This window comes from Chrysochloris asiatica, unplaced genomic scaffold (genome assembly GCF_000296735.1).
Source record: "Chrysochloris asiatica unplaced genomic scaffold, ChrAsi1.0 scaffold00022, whole genome shotgun sequence".
Lineage (NCBI taxonomy): Eukaryota > Metazoa > Chordata > Mammalia > Afrosoricida > Chrysochloridae > Chrysochloris > Chrysochloris asiatica.
Window position 1 is genome coordinate 18,068,568 of NW_006408540.1, and position 8,810 is coordinate 18,077,377.

Below are 8,810 nucleotides of genomic sequence, written 5' to 3' on the forward strand. Positions count from 1 at the left end.
TTTGAAAACTAAGGTATTTCTGACCCAAGTCATTGTTATTTTCAATTGCCTCACGTGCATGAGAAATCTGGGCCGTGATAAAGAAGGCAAAAAAAGAGTAAATGCCCCTGAATTATTGTGTTAGCAAAGAATATCAAATATGGACTACCAGAAGAATGAAAATATCTGTCTTAGAAAAAGTATAGCCAGAATTCTCCTTAGAAGGGAGGATGGTGAGATGTCTCACGTACTTTGGACATTTTTTCATGAGGGACCAGTCCTTGGAGAAGGACACCATGCTTAGTAAAGTGCCAGTGAAAAAGAAGAATACCCTCAATGAGACAGAGTGACACAGTGGCTACAACAATCAGTTCAAGCATTGTTGGTGTTGTTAAGTGCCATTGAGTCAATTCCGACTCATAGCAACACTGTAGAGGGTTTCCTAGGAGCAGCTGGTGAGATTGAACCGCCAACCTTGCAGTTCAAACTGCTTTGCAGTTTGGCGCATTAACCCACAGCGCCACACCAGGACTCCAGTTCAAGCATAGCACCATACAATTTTGAGGCTAGCTCAGGGCTGGACAGTGTTTCCTTTGGTTGGACCTAAATTCACTCTGAATTGGAATGGACTTGATAACACCTAACAACAGCAATACAAAATGACGAATATGTATGCTTTTCAAAGCTGAATAAAGAATCTATTTCGTGAAGAATTGAACAGAGGCAGACCTGGAAGGGTTACGGTGATGATTATCTAAGAACTAACAATAAAGAGAAATAATGTGTGAGAGAGAAGCCTTTTCTAAGAAGTGTCTAGGAGCTTCTCTAAGTTAGAGCTGCTGTTGTCATTTTTGAACTCAGTAAATGCATGAGAGAGAGGAAAACTGCCCAGAAGGCTTTCTAGGCTGTAATCTTTACAGGAATACATCACTGTCCTGCAGAGCCACTCAGTGAGTTCAAACTGTCACCCTAGCACTTAACAGTTGCACAAACAAGGCTTCTATTTAGAGTTGTCGTTGTTGTTGTTATGTGCCGTGGAGTCGGTTCCGACTCATAGCGACCCTGTAGAGGGTTTCCGAGGCTGTAAATCTTTACGGGAGCAGAACGCCTCATCCTTCTCCCACTGAAAGCTGGTAGTTTCGAACTGCTGACCTTGCGGTTCGCAGCCCGATTCATAACCACTACGCTACCAGAGCTCCTTATTAGGATTATTTTAATTTTTAATTGTTTAGGTTACTTTGGTTGTTAAGTGCCATAGCAACCCTATATACAACGAATGAAACTCCTGTATAGGATTTCTGAAGAGCAGCTTGTTGTTGTTAAGTGCTGTTGAATCGATTCTGCCTCATAGCCACCCAGTATAGGGTTTCTGAGGAGCGGCTAGTGAGTTTGAACCACTAACATTGCAGTTCAAACTGACCTTGAGGTCAAGTGCTTATCCTATGGTGCCATGCCAGAAGAGCAGCTGATGGGTTTGAACTATCAATGTTGTGATTCGTAACCCAGTTCTGGTTTTACAATGCCATACCAAGTTAATTAAGTTAGTTCATTTTGCTTACTCCATTTGTATTTACATATAATGTGGCGCTGTGGGCTACTGCCTCAGACTGCAAAGTCGTTTGAACTACAAGGTTGGTGGTTCAAGTTCACCAGCTGCTCCTTGGAAACCCTATACAGGGTTGCTATGGGTCAGGATCGACTAGACGGCACTTAACAACAACAACAACATAATCTAAATCCATTGCTCTTTTTTTGAAATGCTTATCATTGCAATTCCTTTATTGCTTGTTGTTGTTGTTGTTGTTGTTAAGTGCCGTCGAGTCGGTTCCGACCCATAGCGACCCTGTACAGGGTTTCCGAGGGTGTAAATCCTTACAGGAGTAGAAAGCCTCATCTTTCTCCCGCAGAGCGGCTGGTAGTTTCGAACCGCTGACCTTAAGGTTCGCAGCCCGAGTCGTAACCACTACGCTACCAGAGCTCCTTTAGAAGCCAGTAATATACAAAGGAAGGGGAAATCAAAAGTAAAGCACACTGGGACATTTTAAAAACCTTTTTATTTTGTTGAATTGGTTCTTATTTTAATGATTGTATCTCTCTCCTTTTTATCTCCATCATTATTGAATCTAATATATTTTCATTCCTCAAATCTGATCTGATAATGTTCTCTTTCTAACATTAAACACACACATCTTATTTAAATCACCTGTACAGAAATTATTTCCATGTGCTCTAGAAAAAGGACACTTAAAATATCGGTTGAAAAGGATTAGTTCTTAGTCTTATTCAGTTATCTTTATACAAGAAAAACCATTAGTCATTTGTAAAACCTTTATGAGAGTTAGCTATCAATATATTAGAGTTGAAAGAAGGAATTTGGGACGGTAATTTGTGATTAAATCCAGTCCTTCAATATGGAAGGAATATACAGTCATTTTACAAAAAAAAAAAAAAATGATTATTATTCAACCATTTCAACAGCATATGATCAAGAACTGATGGTATCAAAGGACGAATCAGGCTGTGAACCTTAAGGTCAGCAGTTAGAAACTAACAGCCACTCCACCGGAAAAAGATAAAGCTTTCTGCTCCCATAAAGATTTACAGCCTTGGAAAACCCTGTACAGGGTAGCTATGGGTCAGAACAGACTCTTCGGCACTTAACAACAACAACACTGAAGACATTGGCAAAAAACAAGATTTCATGAATTCCTGGGACACAGATTGAACATCAGTTTCAACAAACTGATGCAGCACTAGAGGCATTCACTCATCTATGTCAAGAAATTTGAAAGACAGTTACCTGGCCAACCAATTGGAAGAGAGATCCATATTGATGCCTATTCCAAAGAAAGGTGACCCAACCGAATGCCAAAACCATCAAATAATCTCATTAACATCACATGCAAGTAAAATTTTATTTAACATAATTCAAAAATGGTTGCAAAAGTGCATTGAGAGAGAGTTGCCAGAAATTCAAGCCAGATTCAGAAGAGAACATGTGTAATGGTTAGATTTATGTGTCAATTTGACTAGTCCTCGTTATCTAGAGGTTTAACAGTTGGGATGTGCTTATTCCTATGTCAATGAAACCTAATACAGGCATAGTTAATTCTGTGATGAGTGGTTATGAGTAGCCAATCAATTTAAGGGATGCTTCCTTGAGGTGTGGTCTGCTCCAAACAAAATGGTCATTCTCTTTTGCTGTAAACTTGGTAGTCTGCAATTGTGAGCCATTTTCTTGATAATAAACTTCTCTCTCTCTCTCTCTCTCTCTCTCTCTCTCTCTCTCTCTCTCTCTCTCTCTCTCACCCATAGTCAACCCATCAAGGCAAGGAAAGTCAGTTCATTATAGGAAAATCCCCCTTCTAGAGGTAAAAGTTAAAGGGAACTTTTAAATTATATGCAAGTATAACTTTACAATTCTTTTTTATTTAGAGATTATACATATAATTTATAGGTTTCAAATTGACAAGGATGGACTATAATGGTTAGGCTTCTGTGTCAACTCGACTAGGCCAGGATTTCCAGAGGTTTTATAGTTGGGAATGTGCTTATTCCCATGGTGACAAAGCCTAACATAGGCATAGTTAACTTGGGGGTGTGGCCTGCTCCCAATACAGGAGGGACTCTCTCTCCTGCTGGGGACCTGGTACTTTACAATTGTGAGTCATTCATTTAATTGACAATATACTTCTCTCTCTCTATCTCTCTCTCTCTCTCTCTCTCTCTCTCTCTCTATATATATATATATATATATACATGTGTATGTTTTACTGGCTTTGCTTCTCGAGAAAACCCAGACTAAGACATTGTTGTTGCTGTTGTTAAGTGCCATTGACTTGATTCTGACTCATAGCGACCCTGTATAGGGGTTCCAAAGAGCAGCTGGTGGGTTTGAACCACCAACCTTGTGGTTCAAAATCCGGTGCTCATCTGACAGCGCCACACCAGGAGTCCTAAGACAACATGGAACGTGGGATATCATTGCTGACATCAGATGGATCTTGGCTAAAAGCAAAGAATATCAGAAAGATGTTTACTTGTGCTTTATTTATTACACAAAGACAAACAGCTATTTGGATCATAACAATCTATGGATAACGTTGTGAAGAGTGGGAATTCCAGAACATTGCATGGTGAGGAATCTGTACATAGACCAAAAGGCAGATGTTAGATCATAAAAGGGGATATTGAATGATTGAATATTAGGAGAGATGTGCCTCAGGGTTCTATTCTTTCACCATACTTATGCAGTATGTATGCTGAGCAAATAAACTGAGAAGTTGGATTATATGAAGAAGAATGTGGGATCAAGATTGGAGGCAAATTCATTAACAGCCAGTGATATGCAGGCGATGCAACCATAGCTGCTGTAAGCAAAGAAGACTTGAAGTGCTTACTGATGAAAATCAAAGACCACAGTCTTCAGCATGAATTGCATATCAATATAAAGAAAACAAAACACCTCACAACTGGACTAATAAATGACATCATGATAAATGGAGAAAATATTGAAGTTGTCAAAAATTTCATTTTGTTTAGATCCACATTCAATGCTCATGGAAGCAGCAGTCAAGACATCAAATGACACATTATTCATTTGTCTTCTGGACAAGATTTCTTGAAAGTGTTAAAGAGCAAAGATGTCACTTTGAGGCATGGTATTTTTAATCCTAAATGAACAATTTGACATGTTGTCAGGAGAGACCAATCCCTGAAGAGGGAAATCATGCTTGGTAAAGTGGAGAATCAGCCAATAAAAGGAAGACCCTCAACAAGATAGTTTGACACAGTGTCTGCAACAAGGGGCTCAAACATACTATTGTGACGATGTTGCTGGACCTGACGGTATTTCATTCTGTACACAAGGCTGTTGATTCGGAGCCAACGTGATGGCACCTAACAGTTCTACAGACAAAAACAGTAAGAGAAAAACCACTCTTTGTTACTGTTAATTGCTTTTCTTTAAAAAAATTTTTAAAATTCTGCAGCTACTCAGCTTCTGCTTTGGAAGCAAAGCATTAGCCAACATCCACTAGCTGGCCCCTACTCTGCTCTGGGTCATCTGAGAACCATGAATGCCATCCTTGGAAAAAGGTGTGACATGCCAGTGACCTCATGAGTGAATTCAATAACATGCCCACAGTGTCCTATATATTCAGTTAAGCAGCTTTCTGAACAGGGAAGCATTTTCATATATTCTTCACTGTACTAAGTCAGAAATTTCCAAAAAATAACCCCTTTGCTGCTCATCTCTAGTTTTCTGTGGTCTTCCTAGAATCTGTCATGAGATGACTGGTGAGCGTTCAGAAAATCCTAAATTAATTATCACCTCAGTCTAGGGGTTTAAAAGTCAGGGCATATTCTGACATTAGTAGGATTGCTTCTGTTGAATTGGTACACTTAATTATCAGCAGCAGATGGAGCTGTGAGTGCATGACCTTCCAGGGTCCATTAGCCAAATAGAGCAGAACTATTACAATTTCAAAAGGAGCTCTGGTAGCGTAGTGGTTACAAGTCCAGCTGCTAACCTCAAGGTCAGAAGTTCGAAACTACCAGTTGCTCCATGGGAGACAGATGAGGCTTTCTGCTCTTGTAAAGACTGGAAACCCTATACAGGGTTGCTATGAGTTGGAACCGACTCCATGGTACATAACCACCACCATCACAATTCAAAAGCAATTCCTCACCATGTCTGTCTGAAACGCTGGCAAAGGGTCTGGGGCCAGGGGTGGACCTGGACTACAAAAGGACATTAGCTAGGTTGCTTGCCTATAATCCTGGTGTGGCGCTGTAGGATCAGCTCTGGACTGCAAACCACAAGGTTGGCAGTTCAAACCCACCAGCTGATTCTTGGAAACCCTAACCAGGGTTTTGCTATGAATCAGAACCTATGGCACTTGCCTAATTTCCCTATTCCCAAACAGAAATAAGGAGTCCTGATGTGGTACTACAAGCTTGAATCACAAGGTTTATGGTTCAAACCCTCCAGCTACTCCTCAGAAACCCTATACAGAGTTGCTATGACTCAGAAATGAGTTGATGGCTCTTAACAACAACAACCAGACATAAATAAAGGAAGCTTAGTGGTGCTGTGGGCTAAGCATTGGGCTGCTAAGCACAGAAGAAAGATAAGACTGTCTGTGCTCGCAAAGATTTAGTTTTGGAAACGCTAAGGAGCAATTGTTCTCTGTCCTGCAGGGTCAACTAGATGGCAGTGAGTTTGCTTTTAGAAACAGAAATAAGTACAGGAAAGACTCATCTTCTTCTTGGGCTGTGAGTACTATTAGCTGCTGTGGAGTCTGCACAGTGGAATGACAGGTCTGTTCCTGTGCCAGCCCCATGATGGGTTGAGGAGCAGACCATTGTGGTTCAGGTGGTTTTCAAGGATTGATTTTGAGAAGCAGATCACCAGACCTTTCGTCTTAGTCGGGAAGCTCAGTTAAAATCTGTTCAGCACCAGAGCAACACACAAGCCTCCACTGAGAGAAAAGGATGGCTGCTTAAGAGGTGTGGGGAATTAAACCTAGGTCTCCTGTGTGGAAGGTGAGAATTCTATCATAGAACCACCAATGCCTCTAAGTGTTGGTAGAAGCAGCCAGTGTCTGCCTTTGGTACAGCTAGGAAAGGTAGTTTAAAATCTGAGACATCTAAGGGACCCACAGGCCCAATTTGTTGATACTAATTCAGTATTTGTTGATACTAATTCAGATACTAATAGAGCACCTTTTTAGAGGATGCCACATGTTGGGGGGACAACTGATTATGAAGGAAGACATCTCACTTTTCAGAAACAAGAATTCTCTGCATTCAGGAATTCTCCACATCCAGCAAAATGCTTTTCTCAACTACAGAGCACTGTGGGGGTCAGTGGATTACCCTAAACTAGGAATTGTTTCCCTTCCTAGTGACCCCATTTATAATTTCAAAGAGCTGCATAGGTGAGGAGGGAGTTTAACTCCTGAAATAATAGGATTTTACAGGAAATAATATAAATGAAGGCTTTTGCCCTAATGACCCATAATAAAATGCTTTTGTTATCAAGCCCTGCTGCTAACCCAGTGCAGGTTGCTGTGGTAACGCTCAGCTGGTCCTCAGTTCTCTTGCTTAATGACCAGGGTGATGTCAGGGGTTTCAGATAACCACAGGATCAGACAAATTTTTATAGCCGTGGTAACAACCCACATGGAAATTCGGTTCTGTCTGGGTTATAATAGAAATACACTCACACCTGGAACTGGAAATGCTTTCAGTATTTGAGGATCTGGTTTAACTAGGAAAGGCTCGTTTGGACTGTGAGACACCTCAGGGACCCACAGGCATCCTTTGTCTTGTTTTAAACTTTTAATTGTGAATTGGGTGGATGTTTACAAAGCAGATCATCAGTTTTGTGTTTCATTCAGACACATTTTTTTCATCTCAGTGATTCTAATCCCTCAATCTCACATCACTTATCTCATTGGCCATATTTTCCATTTGTTTTATACATACATATATATGTTATATATATATATATATATTGCTGGTGATAAGTGCTGTCAAATTGGTTCTGACCCATAGCAACCCCATATAGGGTTTCTGAGGAGCTGCTAGTGAGAGAATCTCCGACCTTGTGGTTCAAACCAATCTTGTCGTCTAGTGCATTATCCTGTAATGCCACGCCAGGATTCCATAAATATATATATTTACATGCGGAGTCCTGGTGTGGTGCCAGACTGCAAAGTCATTTGAACTGCAAGGTCGGTGGTTCAAGCTAACCAGCTGCTCCTTGGAAACCTATACAGGGTCGCTATGGGTCAGAATCGACTCGACGGCACTTAACAACAACAACACATATATACAGTTCTACCAGCCATGTAGGAGGGTCCCAAACTCTTCACAAGCTCTCTAGCAATTGTTGTTTTCTGTTTTTCTTCAACTCTGCTATTAAAGCTGAGGTAAGTTGATTATCTTATTGTTGTTTTTATTTGCAACTCTACTGATACAGTCCTGGTGTGGTGCTATTGGTTAATGCGCTAATTGCAAGGTCATTTGAACCCCAAGGTTGGCAGTTCAAGCTCACCAGCTGCTCCTGGGAAATCCTACTCAGGGTCTGTATGAGTTGAAACTGACTCTACGGCACTTAACAACAACAACAACAATGGCTAGTGATAGTGAGCATTTCTTCAAATGTTTGTTGGCTGCCTGAAGGTCTTCTTTGATAAAGTGTTTGTTCATGTCTTTTGTTTATTTTTAAATTGGATTATTTGTCTTCTTATTGAGGTGTTGAAGTGTTCTATAAATTTTAGATAGTAGTCGCTTGTCTGATATGTAACTGGCAAAAAAAATCTTCCCAGTTTGTAGGTTCTTTTTTATGCTTTTAGTGGACTCCTTTGATGCACATAAGTGTCTAATTCCTAGGAGGTCCCAGCCATCTATTTTATCTTTTTCTGTTTGTGTTATATTTGGTAGTGTATTAGAGCCTATATTAGAGCTCCTAAATTTTCCCTGTTTTCTCACTGATGATATTTATAGTTCTAGGTTTTATATTTAGGGCTTTAATCTGCGTTGAATTCATTTTTATATATTGTGTGATATATGAGTCTTGTTTAATTTTTCTGCAAATGGAATTCCAGTTTTGTTATCACCATTTGTTGAAGAGAAGATCTCTTCCCCATTTAATGTTTTGACCCTTTGTTGAAGATCAATTGATTTCAATTAGATGGAAGATCAATTAATTTCAATTGGATGGAAGATAAATTGATTCCAATTGGATGGATTTACTTCTGGGTTCTCAATTCTGTCCCACTGATCTATGTGCCTTTCATTTACCAGGCTATTTTGGCTACTGT